The sequence below is a fragment of the Heterodontus francisci genome, chromosome 14, assembly GCF_036365525.1.
Source record: "Heterodontus francisci isolate sHetFra1 chromosome 14, sHetFra1.hap1, whole genome shotgun sequence".
In the NCBI taxonomy this organism is placed as follows: Eukaryota; Metazoa; Chordata; class Chondrichthyes; order Heterodontiformes; family Heterodontidae; genus Heterodontus; species Heterodontus francisci.
The window spans coordinates 74376112-74402005 of NC_090384.1; positions in this window are offsets into that span (position 1 = coordinate 74376112).

Sequence of the window (25894 nt, forward strand, 5' to 3'; positions counted from 1 at the left end):
GTGATAGATAAAACTGAAGCAAAACAGATCTTTAGATTCAAGCAAATATCTGCAGACAGGTGCCTGCACAGGGCATCACTGAACCCCTCTACCCACCTCCTTTTAAATGGCTGCTGAAGTGGAAATGTTGCTGCATCAGGTGCTAGTTATCCTCTGTGCCATTCCATGGTGCTATCCCCATGGGTCAGCATGGTAGCATGCCTGTCAGGAGGTCACAGCTAATACATCACTGTCCTTGCACGTGCCAGAACTTTGCTTTCCATCTACCATAGTTTGATTGGAGACAGTCAGCATGGCTTTGTGAGGGGCAGGTCATGCCTCACAAGCCTTATTAAATTCTTTGAAGATGTGACAAAACACGTTGATGAAGTGGATGTGGTGTATATGGATTTTAGCAAGGCGTTTGATAAGGTTCCCCATGGTAGGCTCATTCAGAAAATAAGGAGGCATGGGATACAGGGAAAGTTGGCTGTCTGGATACAGAATTGGCTGGCCCATAGAAGACAGAGGGTGGTAGTAGATGGAAAGTATTCAGCCTGGAGCTTGATGACCAGTGGTGTTCCGCAGGGATCTGTTCTGGGACCTCTGTTCTTTGTGATTTTTATAAATGACTTGGATGAGGAAGTGGAAGGCTGGGTTAGCAAGTTTGCCGATGACACGAAGGTTGCCGGAGTTGTGGATAGTGTGGAAGGCTGTTGTAGGTTGCAACGGGACATTGACAGGATGCAGAGCTGGGCTGAGAAGTGGAAGATGGAGTTCAACCTGGAAAAGTGTGAAGTGATTCATTTTGGAAGGTCGAATCTGAATGCACAATACAGGCTTAAAGACAGGATTCTTGGTAGTGTGGAGGAACAGAGGGATCTTGGGGTCCGCGTCCATAGATCGCTCAAAGTTGCCACCCAAGTTGATAGGGTTGTTAAGAAAGCGTATGGTGTGTTGGCTTGCATTAACAGGGGGATTGAGTTTAAGAGCCGCGAGGTTATACTGCAGCTCTATAAAGCCCTGGTTAGACCACACTTGGAATATTGTGTTCAGTTCTGGTCGCCTCATTATCGGAAGGATGAGGAAGCTTTAGAGAGGGTGCAGAGGAGACTTACCAGGATGCTACCTGGACTGGAGGGCATGTCTTATGAAGAAAGGTTGAGGGAGCTAGGGCTTTTCTCATTGGAGCGAAGAAGGATGAGAGGTGACTTGATAGAGGGGTACAAAATGATGAGAAGCATAGATAGAGTGGATAGCCAGAGACTTTTTCCCAGGGTGGAAAGGCTATCACCAGGGGGCATAATTCTAAGGTGATTGGAGGAAGGTTTCGGGGAGATGTCAGAGGTAGGTTCTTTACACAGAGAGTGGTGGGTGAGTGGAATGCTCTGCCAGCAGTGGTAGTAGAAGCTGATACATTAGGGACATTTAAGCGACTCTTGGATAGGTACATGGATGATTGTAGTATGAAGGGTATGTAGGTAGTTTGATCTTAGAGTAGGTTAAAGGTTCGGCACAACATCGTGGGCTGAAGGGCCTGTACTGTACTGGTCTATGTTCTATGTTCTACCTCTCTACTGATCCACATCCTGAGCAGACAGGTTCTGAATGGCAGGTAGGTGTGCTAAGCCTGTGGAATTAGGTAGTGGCAGCTTGGCAGATGTGGCCAAATACGCAACATTGGGTATTGATCAGATACTAATAGTAATCGTCTTAACTGATGCCCTTTTAAGAAAAAGTAGATATATGGAGGGATGCCAGGCAGGTCATGCTGCTTTAGATCCACTCTGTGCCCTCCTGCTATCACCCACACCTGCTGATAAACATAATTTATTTAACCCCTGGCAAACCTTCTTTTAAGCTGTGCCATTTAAATTGGGGTGATTCTAAAGAAACATTCAGCATAATGATTAGGCATTCCTATTTGGGTAATGCTTCTATTGGCAAAAAGAGTCTTTGCCAGCACAACGTCTGCCAAGTGTTGCCAAAATTACCAGGAGAGGTCACTCAAATAGTATTATATTTTACAGCTAGGTGTTTAGGCCATTCATGGCTTTAGTGTCAGCCTTGGTTCAGTGGTACCACTCTCACCTGTGAGTTAGAAGGCTGTATGTTCAGGTCCCACTCCAGAGCTTTCAAGAGTTGCAGGATAAGCATCCATTGTGAGAACATACTTTTCTTATGGTATTATTCACATGCCATAGAAGCTGGGATTTGCTGAACCTTAAGCATCAGGCAGTTTTGTGCATAGACAAAGTGAAGGGTTTCCACTGTGTCCAGGTTGCTTGAGAACCACCCATTCAGAGGATCTGGACCTTAGCACATACAACTCCCCCTGGAGCCAAATTAGGTGACTGTACCATGCACATGATTGAACATTGTCCTCTCAAAGGAGACTACTTATACTCTACACATCTTGGAAAGGGAGTTTTTTATATGAACACATCTCCTATTCTTCCTCTTGCTTCTGGGAATTGCTAGAGCTTTTGTGGACTTTGAATACATGGGGCAACAGAAAGTATGTAATATTACCATGCAGTTGTGACAATATCTGCAATGTGATTGCCTACATATATATGGGAAATCCAGCCTGATGGTGAAAGTGCATATTTCTTTCTTTTTTCCATGTTATTGATGAATTCACTGACCTGGCAAAACAAAAACTGCACTGAGAATTGGGACATTTGGAAGATGTAACTTGCTGTTGCTTGTTGGAAGGACTCATTAGCATACAAAATCAAGATAGTGGTTACCTTGCCAGCTACTGACAGAACCACCCTTATTCTGGAAAGTTCTGTGCTGCCACAATGGCTTTATTACAAGGATATTATGATACCTGCCACTTACATGCTATGCTGTGCATGGAACATACATACCCTTCCATTTCAGGGGAATCTAATTCAGGAGGTTTCTTGCAGTTGTTGAACTTAGCTAAGTTGACCAGCAGTGCTTTCTCTTGTGACAGTCTCCTTAGGTACCAATTCTGGCTCCATCAGGATAAACCAACTTAGGCTCGAAGATGGAAAATGTTTTCTTTTAACCAATTGTGCTGATAATGATGTACAGATGTAGCTGTTTGATCCATATGACTGAGTCAGGGTAGCACTTTCAAATCCAAGCACAACATGCTATTCATACTCTGATCTGTCAGATGATGCATACCAATTCATTCACACCATTTTAAACACAGGACATGAATCATTGTGGCTGTATAAATTTCTTGTCTGTATAATGTCTTGTTCTCCCTTTCAAGAGAGCAAATCTTTATTCCACTGTCCATTCTTTCCTTACAAATATGAATTCATAATATTAGCCAAGTTGAAATATCCACATATGTGAGGTCAGCACTGTTTGTAGCCCATTTGCACAAAATTTCCTGATGAAAGTTCATTGACCTAAAATGTTAACTCTGTTTCTGTCTCCACAGATGCGTTCTGACCAGCTGAGTATTTCTAGCATTTTCTGTTTTTATTTCAGATTTCCAGCATCTGCAGCATTTTGGATTTGCACATTATTTTCAACTGTAATCCCATAATTGAATTGTTTAGTTTTAGAGATACAGCACTGAAACAGGCCCTTCGGCCCACCGAGTCTGTGCCGACCATAACTCTGCCTGTGTGGAGCTTGCAAGTTCTCCCTGTGTCTGCGTGGGTTTCCTCCGGGTGCTCCGGTTTCCTCCCACATGCCAAAGACTTGCAGGTTGATAGGTAAATTGGCCATTAGCAATTGCCCCTAGTATAGGTAGGTGGTAGGGAAATATAGGGACAGGTGGGGATGTGGTAGGAATATGGAATTAGTGTAGGATTAGTATAAATGGGTGGTTGATGGTTGGCACAGACTCGGTGGGCCGAAGGGCCTGTTTCAGTGCTGTATCTCTAAAACTAAAAACTAAAAACTAAACTATTTGTGGGCTGATTGGGGACGCCGCTGGGATCTTCCCGGTGGTGGACAGGTCCCCCCTCTAAGGCCAGGTGCCTGAAGGTGACTTGCTGGCACCTGGCTGGGGCAGCCCATCAGGCCTCCTGTTCTCACCCTCCCACTAGAGCAACATTGATCAACGGGTCAGAGCTGCAGCCCATCAGCCATCCTGTGAAGGGGTTCCCTTCCACAGAGATAGCCTGGCAGCTGTGGCTGACGTCTTTTTAAAATTCAGAGGACGCGTCAAGATGGAGGTCCTCTGGTAGTCCCCCTCCTACAGTATCAACGCCCACCTCTGCCAGTGGACCTGCCATCCTTCCAAGGCTGCAGGCCTTCTGATTGAGTCTGCAGCCTCAGGGACCCACTCACCATCCTTAATTGGGAAGGGAACCCAGAGGCGGCCAATTAGGAGGCAGCCTCCCAGAAGATTGTGCTGGTGGGCAGGTTGCCAACAGCTGGGGGTTGGGACTTGGAGATGGTCTCGCTCTTCGATTATTTTTAAAGGGGACAAGATTCCGCCCATTGAGTTTCGTCCTGACCTTGCCCATAGGTCGCAGGACTAGAGATGCAGAATTCGCACCATCAGCAATGTTCTGCCAGGAGTGTGGTCAGGTGCGTGCCTATTGCACATGGAAGCCTACTTATAATATCTCCACAACCCCATATATAAGTTTAAACAGAGGCTTGTCTAAGAAGCAAGCTTTTCATATGTACATTCTTTCATTGACACTTCATAATTGCATCTGAGTCCTTAAGCTAGCATTAGAACCCAAGTTGCATATTATAACTAGTGTTACGACCAAGTGAGAAATATGCCTAGGGGTCTTTTGTTGTCTTTATCTGATCTTATTGTCACAGGGTTTAATTTTAAACACACACTGTTTTGAGCTCCCCCTTTGTGAATTCCTGTTCACAACTTTCCAATTATAAGGCAAAGTAATGAGCATAAACAGGCTTTCTTTGGTATAAAGAAGAAAGATTAAATTTATTAAACTTTAAACCCTAATACAGTTAACGCCTACGGATATATGACACACCCATGCTAGCATGCACACGCAATACACACATGCCAATAGGGACAGAAAAGAGCAGAAGATAAGATATGTAGAACAGTTTGAGGCAATATTTTGTTACTGTTTTTGAGCTCACTTGATTGAAGATATGGTCTTGTGTTTCTTTGGGGCCCAGTATTCTTCTTAAGCCTTGCTCACATAAGAGCCTTTTCTCTCTTTGAGTTTACGTGTCTTCAATGGTTTCCGAGGCTGGTGAGAACGAGATGAGGGCAGACAGGAGCGAAGTGTTCTCAGTCCAGGAGAAAACAGCTTTCTGATTTTCAAACACTCTGTGGCAAGTTCAAAATACAAACAACTCCAACAGTCAGCCAGCCATGTGATCAAACTATGTTTGTGTATTCAGCCATTTTAGCAGTTGACCTGGAATGCTGGCCTTTCCACCTTCAATGTCTGGTAATCAAAAGTCCATTGTGGCTTCAATTGGAGCAGGGAATAGCCCCTTTGTTCTTTGAAGTACTGTCTGTGGATATGCTAATGTCTCTCTCCAGCCAAAGTTTCCAATTGTTTTTTAAAGCAAGTTCTTTCTTCACCATCAGCAGTTTTAAATCAATGTTCATATGGCAAAATTAATTTTCCTCATTCTTGGCCAGTGGAGGTTTGCCTTACACTAGGCTCCCAGGGGAAACTTGCATGAAACTTGGCGACCCTGGTGATGACGTCAAGAAAATGGCAGTAGGCAGATCAGCCATGGACAGTAAGTTCTGCGCCACGTTTTTGGGCATTACCTCCCTGTTCCCGTCAAGTAGAAGCCCTCAAAATCAGGGTTTATGATTCTACAAGAAGACTATGACAGAACATTGCAAAAGTCTGCAGCCTGATCTGGAAACCACTTCCAGAACAAAGACAGCTCTGTCAGTAGCTGCTAAGTTAATCATTGTCTTGAATTTCTATGCTCCTGGGTCCTTCCAAGCAACAGCAGGCCAAAACCTCCCAATTTTCAGTGCACAGTTGCATCACACAGGTGGAGGGATACTTACCTTGCCACGCCAGTGAATTTATTATTTGCATGGAAAACAGGCAGAAACATGAGAAAGCCCTGCACTTTCACCATCTGGATGGACTCCCCAAATGCACATGGCCATACAGGCTTCTAACTCCGCAATGCCAGCCCCATCATAAACTGAAATGTGCATCTAGTTTGTGATCATCTGTCCTGAATTATGTACACTAATACCCCATCATGCCAGTTAACTCAAAACTGCCAGGCCAGTGAATTTATCAATATCAGGGAATTCACTGTCAGGCATGGTTCAGTTGGTAGCACTCACGGTGCTGAGTTGTAAAGTTCCATTCCAATCCCGCTCCAGAGACTTGAGCACAACAATATAAGCTGACACTCCAGTACAGTACTGAGGGAGTGTTGCACTGTCAGAGGTGCCGTCTTTTGGATGAGACATTAAACCAAGGCTCCATCTGCCCTCTCAGTTGGGCATAAAATATCCCATGGAACTATTTCAAAGAAGCGCAGGGCAGTTATTCCCAGTGTCCTGGTCAGTATTTACTCCTCAGTCAACATCACAAAAACAGATTATCTGATCATTACCACATAGCTGTGCACAAATTAGCTGCCGTGCTTCCTACATTATAACAGTGACTGTGCTTCAAAAAATACTTCATTGACTGTAAAGTGCTTTGGGATGTCATGAGGTCATGAAAGGTACTATAAGAATGCAAGTCTTTATTATTCTTCATCTTATAACAATCCATGATTTTAAAGTCTAGGAAGATGGATGGAAAGCTACTACAGGCTAAGGCTATACATTGCAGCTATGAGTTATTCCAATGAGGTATCCAAGGAGAAGATTTGAAGAGAGATGTAGTGAGGTACAGGAAGCTACTATGGTCTTGGTGGTACATATCAATTATATCATTAAACACAGGTTCAGTGCCTGCACTGGTCATGAGGAAGGTCGCAGTATAGCCCTGGAAACTATAATCGCCTCTGCAGTCTTACACTGCATCTGCCTGCAATCTACCTAAGGCTGCACAATTTTACAACATGCACAGCTGTTGGTGGTGGGTGTAAAATATCCCCTTGGCAGTTATCACTGTAGATCTCAGACTTTCATTGTTGAATATTCTGCGATTGTTGGATATTTCATTTTTTTAGGACTTTGTGCGCTCATTAAACTTGCTGAAGCTGAACTCGCTAATATCTTGATTTAGAAACAGAATATACAGGACTAGAAAAGACCATTGCAACCCATCTAGCTGGTCGCAAAAGTTACTACATATCACATTACACAATATCGCTATCATATTTTTCTCCAGGATCTTTCATGAATCCATTTAAATTTGCTGATAGAATCCCTCCTAATGAGTGCATTGGCAATCCTTCCATTTAGTTAATCTATTTCTGGCACACATTTTAATCAGTCTTACCCTGCCAGTGTCATTTTTTTCTCAGTCTCATTCAACCATGATAAATTTGCTGATGCCTGAAAACATCACCATTTATACCTCATCACGAGAATAACTCTAGTTGGACAATTCCTCTCTTCTGGTCCTTGTCTAGGATGTGCCATGTGTAATCAAGACCAGAATGTGTACGCTTCCAAACAATTCAATGTTGCATGGAAGAGAAAGTTATTTAATTCCTCATAATGTTTTGGTAAATTCAGTTGGTTACTGCAAGATATTTCTGTGTAGTTCTTCAAATTACAAATTACATTTTTAATTACACTGTTTGTCATGAAAATACATTCCAATCTTTTGCAGTGACAAAAGCATTCCTGTCAATTAATATTGTAATTGTATAATTACTGCTTTGCAATTACATTGTTACTCACAGCATGTATGTTCTCAGTTGATTTGTTTAGGGGGAAAATATTAATTTTACAGAGTTTTAAGGAGAGCAGAAGTGTAATTCCTCTGCATTTTGTCCAAGCACCCAATACAATTTGTGTGCTCTGGTCTTCTTCCTCCTCTAATTGGATGTACAATATATCTCAATCATTCACCTCAAAATAAAGTTTACAGGGGAGAAATTTGGTCACATATCCCTGCTTCGCAGACTTATGTCGATTCCCCGGGGACAGGCAGTGCCCGAGTCCACAACCTGCGTGGCCTGCGTGGCCAATGATATCAATGAAGAAAGCCTCGCAGATAGTGGCCTGTAACGCTGCCTGCCCCCAGGGGAATCGACGTAAGTTTGTATAGCTCCTTTGCTGAGAACCAGTTTCTCCTCCTACATATCCCCATGCATGCTAAGTCATTGATTTTCTCTCCAAGTATGTTCTCTAGTTGCTAAGATTGGTGGTGCAGGAGTACACGGGTTGAGAGATGAGAAAATCTGGTTCAGATGTAGGAGGCATAGTTTTAACCTTGCTGCCCAAAGGGAAAGGGGTGAGTGGGCAAATGGCTAAATTAGTAGTGAAGTACACAATACTGTGTTCCCCATGAGCTTTGAATAAAATGACAGCGATTACAGTGTGCTCTTGTGATTGCATGCTGTACCCAACGTCCCTTCCTGACCCTTATGTGAGTCAATATTTTAACGGTTCTCCCTCTTCAGGTGTTGTCCCTATCTCCTTTAAATCTGCCGTCATTACCCCTTTCCTCAAAAAAACAACCCTTGATCACACAGTTCTTGCGAACTACCATCCCATCTCCAACCTCCCTTTCCTCTCCAAAGTCCTGGAACATGTTGTCACCTCCCAAATCCATTCCTCTCTTTCCCGAGACTACATGATTCAACCCCTCCAATTGGGTTTGCACCCGCAACAGGACCGAAACACCCCTTCAAAGTCACAAATGACATTCTATGTAACTGTGACAAAGGTAAAACTTCCCTCCTCATTCTTCTTGACCTGTCTGCACCGTTTGACATGACCGGCCAAACCATCCTCCTCCAACATGTTCCACTGTCTTCCAGCAGGGTGGGACTGCTCTGACCTGGTTCCATTCTTAGCTATCTAATCGTAGTCTGAGTATCACTTGCAACAACATCTCTTACTGCTTTGACACTGTTACCTCTGGCATTCCACAAGGAACTATTCTTGGCCCCCTCTTATTTCTCATCTACATTCTGCCCCTCGGCGACTTCATCCAAAATCACAGCATTAGATTTCACATGTATGCTAATGACACCCAGCTCTATCTCACCATCCAGCACCTCCACTGTTGCTAAATTATCAGACTGCTTATCTGACATCCAGTACTGGATAAGCAGAAACTTCCTCCAATTAAATATTGGGAAGACTGAAGCCATTGTTCTTAGTTCCTGTTCTAACTCTGTTCCCCAGATATCGACTCCATCCCTCTCCCTGGCAACAGTCTAAGATTAAACCAGTCTGTTTGCAACCTTGGTGTTGTATTTGACACCAAGATGAGCTTCCGACCATATAGTCGTGCCATCACTAATGTTATGCCAATGTGTTTTGTTGAATGATAATTTTCTTTAATCCACTGACTGGAGATCTGAATTTATATTTTTTTAAAAGATAAGCTGCCAGCAAAGTCATCCTTTGGCTTAAGATGTTCACCTAGTCTGCTACACTGTATCCTACATTGCAAAGGACTGTGAGGAGAGAGACAAAATGTCTGCAAATATCCCAGCAAGAACCAAGACCCAGGAAGTTTAAAGGAACTACCTATTCTCTCAGCAAACAGAGAAATACTGCTAACTGCAACGTTTGAATGACTGCGTGACTGTCATGTGACAAGCCCCACCCCATCTTTGGTTTTAAGCTGGTGTTTTTCTCTGCAGCAGAGGAGAAGCAACTGAACTCTGAAATGAGCAGACCCTAAGTGGGGTCCCTCTGTCTATCTCTCTCCATTCCAGCTTGAAAGCTTTCAAATCCTTCTTGTTGACTGACCACCCTTGCACACTCTGGCTACAATCAGAAACCCTGGTGGAGGAAATCATCTGCACCGCTGTTTCCACGAGACCAACCAAACACGTTTTCTATCTCTTCGAACTAAAAACCTCAGGACCTCCAAATTCTTCTGGAAGCCAGCTGAAGCACCAAATGTCACAGACTGTATTCTCCTTTTTTATGGGCTCTAACTCAACCAATCTACCTTTCCCCACTCTGTAACCTACTTGTATGTGTGTAAACCTGCAGAGTCTGTATGTGAGTGAAAGTTGGTACATTGTTTATTATTTTTATTAGTTCAGTTTAGGTATAATAAAGTTAACCTCTTTCTTTGTTAATTCAAGAAAACCTGTATGATTGGTTCTTGTTATGATCATAGCAGGTAATTAATCAAACACCAACTTAATTGGCCAGTATATCTACTTTAAGAAAGAATTAAACCTGTTGTGGTCAATCAGGGTGAGGGAAAAGAGAGAAGCGCTTCGACCCCTCCTCACTTGACCGTAACACTAAGATCACCTATTTCCACCTGCGTAATTTCACCTGATTTCACCCTGATTCAGCTCATCTCCTGCTGAAGCCCTCATTCATACCTTCGTTAGTTCCAGGCTTGACTTTTACAATGCACTCCTGACTGGTCTCCCACATTCTATTCTCAGCAAAACTAAGCTCATCCAAAACTCTGCTGCCTGTGTCTTAACTCACACCAAGTCCCATTTACCTATCATGCCTGTACTTGCTTGACTTGGCTCCCAGTCAAGCAGCGTCTTGATTGTAAAATTCTCATCCTTGTTTTCAACTCCCTCCATGGCTTCATCCCTCCCTATCTCTATAATCTCCTCCAGCCCCACAACGTTTGAAACATCTGTGCTCATCTAATTCCTGCCTCTTGAGCATCCCTGATTTAAATTTCTCCACCATTGGTGGCCATGCCTTCAGTTGCCTAGGCCCTAAGATCTGGAATACCCTCCCTGCATCTCTCCACCTCTCTACCTCACTTCCTCCCTTTAAGACACTATTTAAAACCTACCTCTTTGACCAAGCTTTTGGTCATCTGACCTAATATCCCCTTATGTAGCTCAGGGTCATATTTTGTTTTATAACACTCCTGTGAAGAAGAGTTTTGGGATGATTTATTGCATTAAAGGTGCGATGTAAATATAAGTTGTTATTGTTTTGAAGGATGTGATGGGGGGCACAAATTGTTTGGAATAGGAAAGGGCAGGGTGAACGAAGTGTTGCTAGGTGTTGAGTGAGGTGGAGAAATTAAGATTTGTACTCACCTGTGCTGCTTTTATGAGATCATTGAACTTCTCCCTCTAGTGAAGTCAGGTTCTGGTTACAATGATGGTGTCATCTCAGTCTGGGACTGCTTCATGGTAACCCTGGGTATGCTTCTAAAGGTGCTGAGAAACATAACTTCCCTCCTTGAGATGACCTTGCTCTGCATGAATCTCCAATGAGATATCAGAAACCTGCAGGGCAGCCCTACAACTAATTTGTGGCACCCAAATTGTGTGCAGCACTGTTACAATGAAAGTTTAAAGCAAGGAATATAAGTTTGCTTTAAGAGGATGATTCCGCCTTTAAGTAAGCTTCAGAAGGCACAGTGGAACTTGAATGTGTAAAGTCAGTGGGCTGCCCGATTCCCAATTCAGCCTGTCATAAGAAAGAACTTGCATTTATATAACACCTTTCATAACTCAAGACATCCTAAATCAATTTACAATCGAAGAGGTACTTTTGAACTGTAATCGCTATTGTATTGTAGGAAATGTGACAGCCAATTTGTACACTAAAAGGTCTTACAAATGTGACAATGACCAGATCATTTTTTTGAGTGATGTTGATCGAGGAATAAATATTGTCCAGGTCACTGGGGAGAACTCCCCTGCTCTTCTTAGAGAAGTGCCATGGGAAGTTTTACATCCACCTTAGAGGGCAGACAGGATGTTGGTTTACCATTTCATCCAAAACATACCACCTCTGATAGTGCAACACTTCCACACTGGCCAAAGTCAGCCCAGCATTTGCGCTCAAGTCTCTGGAGTGGGATTTAACCTCTCAACCTTCTGGCTTATAGGCAAAACGCACTATCACTGAGCCCCAGCTGATATCATTATATGGGTATGAGTTCCAGGAGTTCAAATTACTTGGGCCTCCCACTGGCGACTTCATGGAAATTCCTTCCTCATCATGCCCACCCAATAAACGAGCCAAGTAAATTGGGCCCATTTAGTCAGATCTTTAGCACTGAGAGTAATTTTTTGGCAGACATTTTCACTGTCCTAAAGTGCTCATTGCTTCATTTAAATATTATATAAATATCTTCAGACAAGAATGAATCAGATGCTTTATGGCCCCATTTGGTGAGAGGCTTTTTCTTAGCTGTTTATTTGTTCCAAATTGGAAACAATTTTTACGAAATTTTGTTTAAAATTTGTCAATTTGGAACAGCAGCTTCAAATGTGTGTGCAAACCACCTTTCATCTGCATGTATATTTGTTCTCCACTTGTGAGAATTCACATTGCTCTTCTCCCAGCTCATTTCCAGTGAAAACAAATTGCCAAAAATTCCAGAATAAGGGTAGTCAGGCTGGAGGAGATGATAAAATCCTGAGGCACATCACCAGTGAAGTATTGGTGGCAAGCATACATATTCTGAGATATGTCCATGTAACTCTGCTGGTAAGTGTGCATCAAGGCAGATTGCGTCATCTGCAGGTTCATTCGCTTCTATGCATTCTTCTGGAATCCCACCTTGTCATCTAGCTTCCTGAAGTCAAGAGGAATCCTCAGAGGGATGCCAACCTCCTCAGTGTTGGGCATTTAAACTGAGATTGAAACTGCCTGCAATCTATAAGGTGAAAAATGACACTAAAATAATACAAAAATATAAATGCATAATGGAAGTAAACACAATTCTCTAAACTAAATAAAATAAAAGCAACCCAAAAAAAGTCAAAAACTTAGATGGGGTGAATTTCCTTGGAGATTTTCTCACTTGTTAATTGGTAATCATCACAAAAGCCCTTTAGTGCTGTTTTTCAAGGATTTCTTCAACTCTTGCACTGAAGTTTACTTATTTTATTTATTTAGAGATACAGCACTGAAACAGACCCTTCGGCCCACTGAGTCTGTGCCGACCAACAACCACCCATTTATACTAATCCTACATTAAATCCATGTTCCCTACCACATCCCCACTGTTCTCCGACCGACACAAGAGGCAATTTACAATGGCCAATTTACCTATCAACCTGCAAGTCTTTGGCTCTGGGAGGAAACCGGAGCACCCAGTGGAAACCCACACAGTCACAGGTAGAACTTGCAAACTCCACACAGGCAGTACCCAGAACCAGAACCTGGGTCACTGGAGCTGTGAGGCTGAGGTGCTAACCACTGCGCCACTGTGCCGCTCAGGTGGAAATGCGATATGAGCTCACATTCATTCAAAACTAGCTAAACATCTCTTCAATAAACTAAATAACATTCAAAGGCCAAGGGTAGGCGGTGGCGTAGTGGTATTATCACTGGACTAGTAACCCACAAACCCAGGGTATTTCTCTGGGGACATGGGTTCGAATCCAAACACAGCAGAAGATGGAATTTGAATTTAATTGATAAATCTGGAATTAAAAGCTAGTCTAATGTTGGCCATGAAACCATTGTCGATTGTTGTAAAAACCCATCTGGTTCACTAGTGTCCTTTAGGGAAGGAAATCTGCTGTCCTGACCTGGTCCGGCCCACATGTGACTCCAGTCCCACAACAATGTGGTTAACTCTGAAATGGCCTAGCAAGCCACTCAGTTATACCTAACCGAAACGAAGTCAATAAAAATGAATGAAACCGGACGGACCACCCGACATCGACCTAGGCACCGGAAACGACAACGGTAAACCCAGGCCTGTCGACCCTGCAAAGTCCTCCTTACTAAAATCTGGGGGCTTGGGCCAAAGTTGGGAGAGCTGTCTCACAGACTAGTCAAGCAACAGCCTGACATAGTCATACTCACGGAATCATACCTTACAGACAATGTCCCAGACATTACCATCACTATCCCGGGTATGTCCTGTCCCACCAGCAGGACAGACCCACCAGTGGTGGCAGGACAGTGGTATACAGTAGGGAGGGAGTTGCCCTGGGAGTCCTCAACATCGACTCTGGACCCCATGAAGTCTCATAGCATCAGGTCAAACATGGACAAGGTAACCATCTACTGCCCTCCGTCAGCTGATGACTCAGTACTCCACCATGTTGAACATCACTTTGAGAAAGCACTGAGGGTGGCAAGGGCACCAAATGTACTCTGGGTGGGGGACTTCAGTGTCCATCACCAAGAGTGGCTCGGTAGCACCACTACTGACTGAGTCCTAAAGGACATTGCTGCTAGACTGGGTCTCCGGCAGATGGTGGGGGAACCGACACGAGGGAAAAACATACTTGACCTCGTTCTCACCAATCTGCCTGCCGCAGATGCTTCTGTCCATGACTGTATTGGTAGGAGTGACCACCTCACAGTCCATGTGGAGACGAAGTCCCGCCTTCATATAGAGGATACCGTCCGTCGTGTTGTGTGGCACTATCGGCGTGCTAAATGGGATAGATTTCACACAGATCTAGCAATGCAAAACTGGGCATCCATGAGGCGCTGTGGGCCATCAGCAGCAGCAGAATTGTACTCAACCACAATCTGTAACCTCATGGCTTGGCATACCCCCCACTCTACCATTACCATCAAGCCAGGAGATAAACCCTGGTTCAATGAAGAGGGCAGGAGGGCATGCCAGGAGCAGCACCAGGCATACCTCAAAATGAGGTGTCAACCTGGTGAAGCGACAACACAGGACTGTCTGCGTGCCAAACTGCATAAGCAGCATGCGATAGACAGAGCTAAGCGATCCCATGACCAATGGATCAGAGCTAAGCTCTGCAGTCCTGCCACATCCAGCCGTGAATGGTGGTGGACAATTAAACAACTAACTGGAGGAGGTGGCTCCACAAATATCCCCATCCTCAATGATGGGGGAGCCCAGCACATCAGTGCGAAAGATAAGGCTGAAGCATTTGCAACAATCTTCAGCCAGAAGTGCCGAGTTGATGATCCATCTCGGCCTCCTCCTGAAGTCCCCAGCATCACAGATGCCAGACTTCAGCCAATTCGATTCACTCCGCGTGATATCAAGAAACGATTGAAGGCACTGGATACTGCAAAAGCTATGGGCCCTGACAATATTCCGGCAATAATACTGAAGACCTGTGCTCCAGAAATTGCCGCGCCCGTAGCCAAGCTGTTCCAGTACAGCTACAACACTGGCATCTACCCTGCAATGTGGAAAATTGCCCAGGTATGTCCTGTACACAAAAAGCAGGACAAGTCCAACCCAGCCAATTACCACCCCATCAGCCGACTCTCAATCATGTGATGGAAGGTGTCATCAATAGTGCCATCAAGCGGCACTTGCTTAGCAATAACCTGCTCAGTGACGCTCAGTTTGGGTTCCGCCAGGGCCACTCAGCTCGTGACCTCATTACAGCCTTGGTTCAAACATGGACGAAAGAGCTGAACTCAAGAGGTGAGGTGAGAGTGACTGCCCTTGACATCAAGGCAGCATTTGACCGAGTATGGCATCAAGGAGCCCTAGCAAAACTGAGGTCAATGAGAATCAGTGGGAAAACCCTCCGCTGGCTGGCGTCATACATAGCGCAAACGAAGATGGTTGTGGTTGTTGGAGGTCAATCATCTGAGCTTCAGGACATCACTGCAGGAGTTCCTCAGGGTAGTGTCCTGGGCCCAACCATCTTCAGCTGCTTCATCAATGACCTTCCTTCAATCATAAGGTCAGAAGTGGGGATGTTCGTTGATGATTGCATAATGTTCAGCACCATTCGTGACTCCTCAGATACTGAAGCAGTCCATGTAGAAATGCAGCAAGACCTGGACAATATCCAGCCTTGGGCTGATAAGTGGCAAGTAACATTCGCGCCACACAAGTGCCAGGCATTGACCATCTCCAACAAGAGAGAATCTAACCATCTCCCATTGACATTCAACAGCATTACCATTGCTGAATCCCCCACTATCAACATCCTAGGGGCTACCATTGACCAGAAACTGAACTGGAGTAGCCATATAAATACCGTGGCTATAAGAGCAGGTCAGAGGCTAGGAATCTCCTGAGGCGAGTAACTCACCTCCTGACTCTCCAAAGCCTGTCCACCATCTACAAGGCACAAGTCAGGAGTGTGATGAAATACTCTCCACTTGCCTGGATGGGTGCAGCTCCAACAACACTCATTAAACTCGACACCATCCAGGACAAATCAGCCCGCTTGATTGGCACCCCATCTACAAACATTCATTCCCTCCACCACCAACGCTCAGTGGCAGCAGTATGTACCATCTACAAGATGCACTGCAGCAATGCACCAAGGCTCCTCAGACAGCACCTTCCAAACCCACGACCTCTACCAACTAGAAGGACAAGGGCAGCAAATACATGGGAACACCACCACCTGCAAGTTCCCCTCCAAGTCACACACCATCTTGACTTGGAACTATATCACCGTTCCTTCACTGTCGCTGGGTCAAAATCCTGGAACTCCCTTCCGAACAGCACTGTGGGTATACCTACCCCAAATGGACTGCAGCGGTTCTAGAAGGCAGCTCACCACCACCTTCTCAAGGGCAATTAGGGATCGGCAATAAATGCTGGACTGGCCAGCGTCGCCCACATCCCATGAATGAATTTTTTAAAAAATTGAGTTTGAAAGTATGTCCATTATATCTGGGCCTTTGTTGATGACATTGTATTTCTGAGAAAAGTATACAAAATATAGGTTCACAAGCCCGTCTCTCATTGTGGACTGGGTGCACCAGACATGCAAGCTTCTTGTAATTTCACCGCAGCTGCTAAGAAAGGACATTCAGTGTGATCCTGGCACAAGAAGTGTGAAGACCTCCCTATCCTCCATCCCACTTGAATTTACAACCATTTGTGTCCACTGAGTTTCAGCTAACAAGGCAGATGATATGCTGTCCTCATTCCCTGAATTATTTAAAATCCCTCTAAATTAGAGAAAAATTCGATGATAAGTTGTTTTTGTTAGTCTTTCACTTTCTCTGACAAATAATATTATAATCTGCTGATTAAAACAAGTTATTGGTCACCTTGAACAATTGCATTGATTTTTAAACATGCATTTGTCCTAAAGAATGTTTTTAGCTCCTGGATGCTTAGCAACAGTCAAAGCCTGTGAAAAGCTCCTGCACCCCCTTCAAATTAAGATTCTTCAGTGATTGTTGGATCCACATTATTAAAATGTAGACAGTTATCCATCCATTGAAAAGATTCCTGTCATTGTTTACACTAAAAGCTATTGAGGTGGAAAACACGATGATGGGCTAACAGGGAGGTCTGGTGTCTGTTACTTAATTCATTCTGGCCTGTACATCTGATTCATTTTCTTTCAGATTGGCCTTTCGTGCCTAGTAAAAAGACACAAAGCCATTGACAGCAAGGCTGACTACATCACAAGTGCTGCTTTCTCATTTCTATCCCAGATCCCCTTCGAGGCTTACATTATGATAAAGACAACTGCAAATTTTGCACTCACCACCATATTCAAAAGTGGTTGCATAATGTTCTGACATCGCCACTTGATTGCCACAGCCATTGTGACTGTCTCCTTCAGACCCACCTGATTTAGTTAACTGAGGTTTATATTCACAGAACGAGCAGCCATATCCTTTTTAGGCCCCACATATTTTAGCACTGATACACACACTGTAAGCTGCACAGTGTAGCAGCCTCTGATGCCCCAAATTCTTTGATGCAGCAATCATCGCTTACAGCTACTTAATTAATTTTGAAAAAGCACACGGGGGCTGGATGTTATTCTTCCGATGAGGCTCCCAGCCGTGGGCCGGAAGACAGAGGAAGAACCTGCCTCTGCCCTCCGTCGGACCTCGGTAGCTATTTAATGGCGGGCAACCAATTAACTGCCCGCTGTCAGGGACGGTGTGCCTTGAAGGGATGAACTCCCACCTCCAAGTGCTGCCAGCCAATCGGAGGGCCAGCAGCTCTGCAGTACCGACAGTGCCACCAGTAGCGACCGTCACTGTCAGTACTGCAGGAGGCCCTGTGAAGGAGAAGACTGGAGGAGAACCTGGCAGAGGTAAGTGGGGTTAGGTCACCGGGGCCAATCGGACAGGTCCTGGTGATGGGGTGGGGAGGGGGGAGTCATTGTTGAGAGTGGGGTGAATCTTCCCAGGGGTGTGGCGATTGCTGCCGGAGGGGGCGGGGGAAGGGGGGGCCTGGATTGCCCCCACAAGAGGGAACCCCTGATCCCACTAGGAGGCTGCCAGGCTCCCCGTAGCGGCAGGCTCCACGGCCTTCTACAAAACTGAAGTGGAGGCGGGATGAGGCCCTTAGTAACATAGAAAAATAGGAGCAGGAGTAAGCCATTTGGCCCTTCAAGCCAGCTCGGCCATTCAATACGATCATGGCTGATCATCCAAACTCAGTACGCCGTTCCTGTTTTCTCCCCGTATCCCTTGATCGCATTAGCCCTAAGAACGATATCTAACTCTTTTTTGAATATATTTAATGATTTGGCCTCAACTGCTTTCCGTGGTAGAGAATTCCACAGATTCACCACTCTCTGGGTGAAGAAATCTCTCCTCATCTCAGTCCTAAATGACTTACCCCTTATCGTTAGACTGTGACCGCTGGTCCTGGACTCCCCCACCATTGGGAACATCCTTCCTGCATCTAGTCTGTCCAGTACTGTTAAAATTTTGTAGGTTTCTGTGAGATCCCCTCTCATTCTTCTAAACTCTAGTGAATAGAAGCCTAATCGAACCAATCTCTCTTCATTCGTCAGTCCCGCCATCCCAGGAATCAGTCTGGTGAACCTTCGCTGCACTCCCTCCATAGCAAGAACATCCTTCCTCAGATAAGGAGACCAAAACTGCACACAATACTCCAGATGTGGTCTCACCAACGCCTTGTATAATTGCAGCAAGACATCCTTGCTCCTGTATTTGAATCCTCTCGCTATGAAGGCCAACATACTATTTGCCTTCTTAACTACCTGCTGCACCTGCATGCTTACTTTCAGCGATTGCTGTACAAGGACACCCAGGTCTCGCTGCACCTCCCCCTTTCCCAATCTATCGCTGCAGATAATAATCTGCCTTTCTGTTTTTGCCACCAAAGTGGATAACCTCACATTTATCCACATTATACTCATCTGCCATGTATTTGCCCACTCACTCAACCTGTCCAAATTACACCGGAGCTTCTCTGCATCCTCCTCACAGCTCCCACTCCCACCCAGCTTTGTGCCGTCTGCAAACTTGGATATATTACATTTAATTTCCTCATCTGTATCATTAATATATATTGTGAATAGCTGGGGTCCTAGCACTGATCCCTGCGGTACCCCACCAGTCAATGCCTGCCACTCGGAAAAAGACCCGTTTATTCCTACTCTTTGTTTCCTGTCTGCCAACCAGTTTTTTATCCATGTCAGTGCCAACCAGTTTTTTATCCATGTCAGTACCTTACCCCCAATCCCCAATCCCATGAGCTTTAATTTTGCACGCTAATCTCTTATTTGGGACTTATCAAAAGCCTTCTGAAAGTCCAAATACACCATATCCACTAGTTCTCCCTTACCTATTCACTGGTTACATCCTCAAAAAATTCCAGTAGATTTGTCAAACATGATTTCCCTTTCGTAAATCCATGTTGACCTTGTCTGATCTTATCATTGTTTTCCAAGTGCTCTGCTATTACATCTCTTATAATGGACTCTCGCATTTCCCCACTACTGATGCCCTTAAGTGGCCATTAATTAAACAAAATGGCAGGGGGCCCGGGCCCGGGAATGGCACCCCCTGCCATTTTGTTTGCCCCCCTGCCTCTGTGCCCGCCTCCAAGGGCAGAACAAAATTCAGCCCAGGGTTTCTTCTAAGCATGCCCCTGAAAGCAGCATAATCTTGTATGAATCTCACACAAGGAATTATGTAAAGACAGCATGAGTTGGAAGAGCAAAATACTGCAGACTCTTGAAATCTGAAATAAAAACAGAAAATGATGGAAATAATCAGCAGGTCTGGCAGCATTTGTGGAGAGAAAACAGAGTTAACAGAAGGAATATTATCGGAAGCCAGAGTGGGTGGCATGGCTACGCGAGTGGAGGTGAAGTTGCAATCGTGATATTTTCACTGCCTGGCCAGTTAACAGCTGGCAGGTGGTAGAGCTGTCCAGTTAGGTGGCACAAGCAGAGGTTTGTTCTGGTTCCTGAAATGCTAGCACCAATTTAAAAGGCAGCCAGCAGGACTTGTTCATATAGCAGCCCCACAGGAAACAGTGAGAGAGCACTAGATACTGCATCAACTGTTGCCATGGATAAAGGAAGATCAACGGTCACCCCATGATTCAAGAATGCCTCCCTGGAGGTACCCCTCCTGGCTGTGAGGGTGTCAGGATGTCCTGTTCCCTAGGGACAGTAGGAGGAGACCGGCTTGCCAAACCAAGCAGTTCTGGATGGAAATAGCAGAGAAGGCCAGCAGTCGTGGGGTTGTCCCTCATACCTTGCTGCAGTGCCAAAAGAGGGTCAAAGACCTGATGTGTTCCAGGAAGGTGAGTGCAGCGCATAATATTAAACTTGCAGCCTTAAATGTGGCTGAAGATGAATATGAGATTTGAGAAAGAGTTGCCCACCCAGTTAGTGGAGATGCCCAGGCAGCAGCATTGGCTGTCAGATGCATGTTAGTCTTTCTGTGCAGGAAACTGGTGAGACAGAGGTGACTGCTGATTGGCCACATGCAAGAGGTTTGCCTGTGGCACCATGATGGACAGATCGGCTGCCACATAAATATAGGTCATGTGTATGTCTTTCGGGGCTGAGTATGTGTTTGCAGGAGATAGCACACAAAATGAGGGAAGGGTCAAGAACCAGAAGCAGTGTGCCCTACCTTGCCATCCTCATGCCTATGGAGGAAGAGGTATTGGAGCTGGGAGGAATGAAGGCAGGCAAGGCAATCACAGGTGATGAGACAGGTGTGGTGACCTGAGAGAGTGAGTGGCCTAATGGATGGGGACAAGAGACCCTCTGCTGAGCACAAAGCATAGTGCTCATATGTGCATCACTGGTCACATAGTGCGCCAGATGATGGGTAGTCAGAAGAACGTGTTGGAAATTACATTACCCTCTCATCACTCTTGCAGGTCATAGACAAGGGTGGCCTGCTATTGAGGCTGAGTGACAGCCGTCCACCTCTGAGGAAGCGAAAGAGACCTCAGAGGCTAACTGTCACATCATTTGCCCACACCCTCCACCAGCATAGATACTCTAACATCAGTGAATAGTTGCATGGGATTAGTTACAGGGTCACAGTCTGGTGAGCACAGTGCAGATACACCCGGGTAACAGACGAAGGCAGTGACGGATGACTGTGGGTGGGCCCGGCACTGCTCATCTTCATGTTGGTGACATGCCTCTGCTGTCATCATCAAGGTGGCAGATGCTGGAGCTGGAGGGTAAGGTGCGTGAATATCTAGCGGAGCTTCCAGAGGCTATGCATACCTATGTGCGGGACGATGGAGGAGTCCATCCAGGCCATGAGTTCAATCATAACTCTGGAATGTGTGAGTATGGTTCTGTGATAATGCTTTAATTGCTTTAATCCTGATTAACATACTACTGAACATGTAAATAGTTTAGTATACATCATCACAGGAAGTGATGCAAGTTAACATGTGATACAGTAGTTGGAGCAGTGTTAATCAGCAGGTAGCATGTACATTGAAGAGCTCCTTTAGAATCCTGTTATTCTTCAATAAAGAACGCTTTGTTTAGTTTACCAATCATTGTTATAGTGTTTGGTACATTTGTGTTAAGAACCAATAACACAACACATGGCATTCTCCATCGAGAGATTGGCAACCCTCATGGAGAGTCACATCCAACATAACACGCAGTTGATGCCAGAGATGTGCGCGGACCTGCATGCCATTGCCACCTCAATGGGCTCTGTGAAGCAATGGCTGGGCGAGAGTGGGTGAAGCGCTTGGAGCCATCGCCAGTTCCTCGGACTCCTCAGATGAGCAGGGAGGGACAAGTGTGCCCTGAAAGGGTAGAGTCTGTCTGCAGCATCTTTGGGCACCACTTATGGTGCTCCTGGCATGGACGGCAAATCCTCGTCCCCTCCGATGATGACACCAACACCTCAAGAAGCCGCAGAGGTAGAGGGGGCTCCAGCAGCTCTGCAGGAAGCCCTCAATACGCCAGGGCCCTCCAGGGCCTGAAGTTACCAGAGGATGACTTCCACAGTCATACAGTCATGGAGCAGAAAGGTCAGCCTGCCTGCACCTCAGCTGACAATGCAGGAGAGCACCACGTAGAAGTACCCACAAGCACATAAAAGAGTCCGCCGAGCTGCACCCTAACCCTAACCCTAACCCGCGTTTTCTGGGGTTGCATTTTAATGTTGAATGTCACCTTGTGTGCATGTCTTAAATGAATTCTGAAATGTTGCATCACGAAATGAATCCCTTATTTTTTTACACCCTTCTGGGCCATTAACAGTTCGCTGGATCCCACAGAATGTGTGATGCGAAGGACCACACCAAATGAGGTCAATGAATTTCCCTTGTTGTTGCCTCATGTGATCACAGGTCCAGGGATATGGTCAGGGCATTCAAGGAAACAGCAACTGGGCTGAACAAAGTGGAAGATTTATTGGATTGACTGGGGGTGCAAGGAAGGCTCATGTGAAACGTGCCCGTATTAACAAGTGCGAGCCTCCTTGCATGTATCTCATCGCAGCTTGCCTGCTGTCAAACAAGGTCTTTGTCCTGTTGTGCCTGGTCGCCATCCCCCTCTATATCCTCATCATCGGAAGAGGCATTGTACTCCAGGATGTCCTCATTGTTCAAAGCTTTTCCTCTCTAGCTGACAGCAGTGCAGAGCACAACACACCACATTGATACCCAAGACCCTTGCTATGGTATATTGAAGGGCTCCACCAGCTCTATTCAGGCATCAGAACAGTACCTTCAGATGGCCTGCCTGATGATCGCTTGAGTTGTGCCATGGCAGAAGTTGTATTTCTCCTCTGCATCAGTGCTTGGGATCCTCAAATACGTACGTAGCCATCTCTTCAGCCAGTATTCATACTTGATGGCGCATGGGGGGTGGGGGGAGGGGAGCTGCTGAAAAGTTTGGGCACCTGGGACTGTCTTAGTATGAAGGTGTCATGACAGCTTCCCAGGAACCTTGCACAGGCCCGATGGATCCATTTGCACTGGCCACAGACCAGTTGTGCATTGAGTGAGTGGAAGCCCTTCCTGTTGATGAAGACTGCTGCCTGATGTGTGGGAACTTTGATGGCCACATGCGTGCAGCCAATGACACCCTGCACCGTTGGGATTCCAGTTAAGGCCCCAAATCCTGCAAGCCTGACTGTCCAAATCAGTGCTAAAGCACATGTATTGGCTGGCCCGTTTGAACATGGCTTTGGTAACTATTTTGATGCAGCGATGAGCTGCAGGCAGAGAGATGCCACAGATATGACCAGAAGATCCCTGGAATGATTCTGAGGCATAAAAATTCAGTGCCACGGTGACCTTCAATGCCACAGGCTCACCACCTCTGATAGGGCTCAGCCGATCCTCCATCATGGCGCACAGCTCGGTGACCACCTCCCTGAAGAGCCGCAGTCTTCGGCGACAGTGTTGCTCTGATATTTGCAGGAAGTTGAGCCACTGACGGTAAACCCTCTTTGGTGGGTATTTTGTTGTCTGCACACAAAAGGCTTGATACAACCAGGTGGGAAAGGTGTCCAGGAGTTCCTCTCAGCCTTCACCTGGTCTTACCGTAACACGGATTTAATTTTAAACACACTGTATTTTTAGCTCCCCCTTGGTAAACCCTCATTCACCTCTTTCCCATTATAAGGCAAAGAAACCAGCACAAACAGGTTTTCTTAGGTTTAAAGAAGAAAAGTTGAAATTTATTAAACTTGAACTTAAACTCTAATTCGGTTGACGAATTTGGATACACGACACACCCACACCAGCATGCATACATGATACACACATGCAAATAGAGACAGAAAAGAGCAGAAGAAAAATAAAGTGGAAAAATTTGAGGCAATATCTGAAGAGTTTTTGTTACGGTTCTTCGAGCTCACTGTAGAGTCCTTGATTGTAGGTAGATCTTGCTTTTTGTTGGGGCCCAGTATTCTTCTTAAACCTTGTTCGCTGTGGTAGAATCTTTAATCTTGGGGTTCATATGTCTTCAGTGGATTCAGAGGCTTGTGAGAAAGAGATTGGAGCAGACAGGAGAGATCTTCTCAGTCCAGGAGCAAAAAATCTTTCTGAGTTCAAACTGTTTATACAATTCAGAAAACCTCAGGTTGCCAAGCAGGCTAGTCATGTGACCAACTGGTCTGACCACGTCTTGGATTATATCACCTTAGCAGTCTCTGGAATGCTCCTCTTACACATTACCTGGTGATCAAGGTCCATTGTGGGTTGAATGTGTCAGGGAATGGTCCTTTGTCCTTCCAATCACTGTCTGTTAATATGCAAATTCATTTTCCAGCCACGGCTGATCTGTTTAACAAGTCCTTTCTTCACTCCAGTAACAGTTTAAAATCAATGTTCATGACAAAATTAATGTTCCTCATTCTTGGCAGGTGGGGGCCGAGCAGTACGCATCCATATCCAGTGGAATGAAATGCGCTTTGAGAAAAAGCGCATTTCATTAAATGGGTCGGGAGAAAATATAAGATACAAAAAAAAATGCATTTCTCTCATTCATTCACAAATCCTAAAACTTATTAAAACCGCCCTTTTTGGCATCCCAATAAATATGTGGTTCATTTTTGGGGAAGTTTCTCTTCCATTTGTCCATTTCCATGGCTGCCTAGGATCTTTGTCTCTGCTGAGGTAATTCTTTTACAGGAGGGTCAGTAGTGGGCGGGTCTATCCTGAACTCACTTTCAGTGCTTTTGCTGAGTCATGCAAAGGCTTTTGACTTTGGAGGATGGATGGCTCTCTTTGGTTCTGACTGTGGGGGAGGATTCTTTGCTAATCTCCCCTTTGTTCCAGAGGACACTCCTGCCTGCAGGTATTTGTGCAGACCCTACTGCACTCCAGTGTGGCACTTTGACTAGATGAGGCATTATCCTCACGGTTATGCTGCCACCCAGAGGTCTTGCTTTGTCTCTGCAGGTTTCTGTAAATTCTGTTAGCAACTCTGGTGGGGTGCTTCTCGTGTCTGCATTTACAAAGGAGGATCCAATGTCTAACTTTTCACATTTTTCGGTCTTGGCTGACCGGAAAGCAGGGGTTTTCATCCAGAATTCCTCCTGGACTTCCTTTAACCTGCCCTCTTGGTGATTTTTTCCCCTTCCCTTTCTAAACTTTTGCCAGCCTTGTGCCTGCCTGTCCCCTTTTGTTCTCAGCAGGGGTCCCTTACAGTTTACCAGCCGTCTGCTCTCAGGTCCTCATAACACTGGTACAGGACTTAGTGGTGTAGATTTCACTGTAGGTTGGGCTTTCCCCTCAAACTGGCACCTGTGGCAACTCCTGCACTACTCCACCACACCTTTGTGGAGTTTTGGCCAGTCAAACTGCTGTCTTATGTACTATTTCTCTCCGATACCTCTGTGGCACCACTAACTGGTGAACTACTGTCCACTCCTTGCTCACAGGTCTGTGAGGAGAACTCCATTTCCTCATCAGTACCTCATTCTTTAAATAGTAGCAATCAGGGACTCCCTCTCCTTCTCTTTCTGACTGGGCTGCCTGTGCTAACTCTCACAATACTGGGTGGGCTTGCTGAGCCTCAGCTAGGGAAAATCCATTTAATTCATTCCCCATTCCCTGGGTCTCCTAATTTTCCAAAGAAAGTCTCAGACAGACAGACCTGCTCATCTGCCTGCAGTGCTAAATCAGTCTCCTCTGGGGAAGCTGGTTTGTTCATAACCTGATCCACTACACATTCAGGGAAACTACAGGGGTCTGTCTCCTGCCACTGCCCTGTCTCTCTGATGTCCTGCAGTTTTTTCTTCACTACTGGGGGA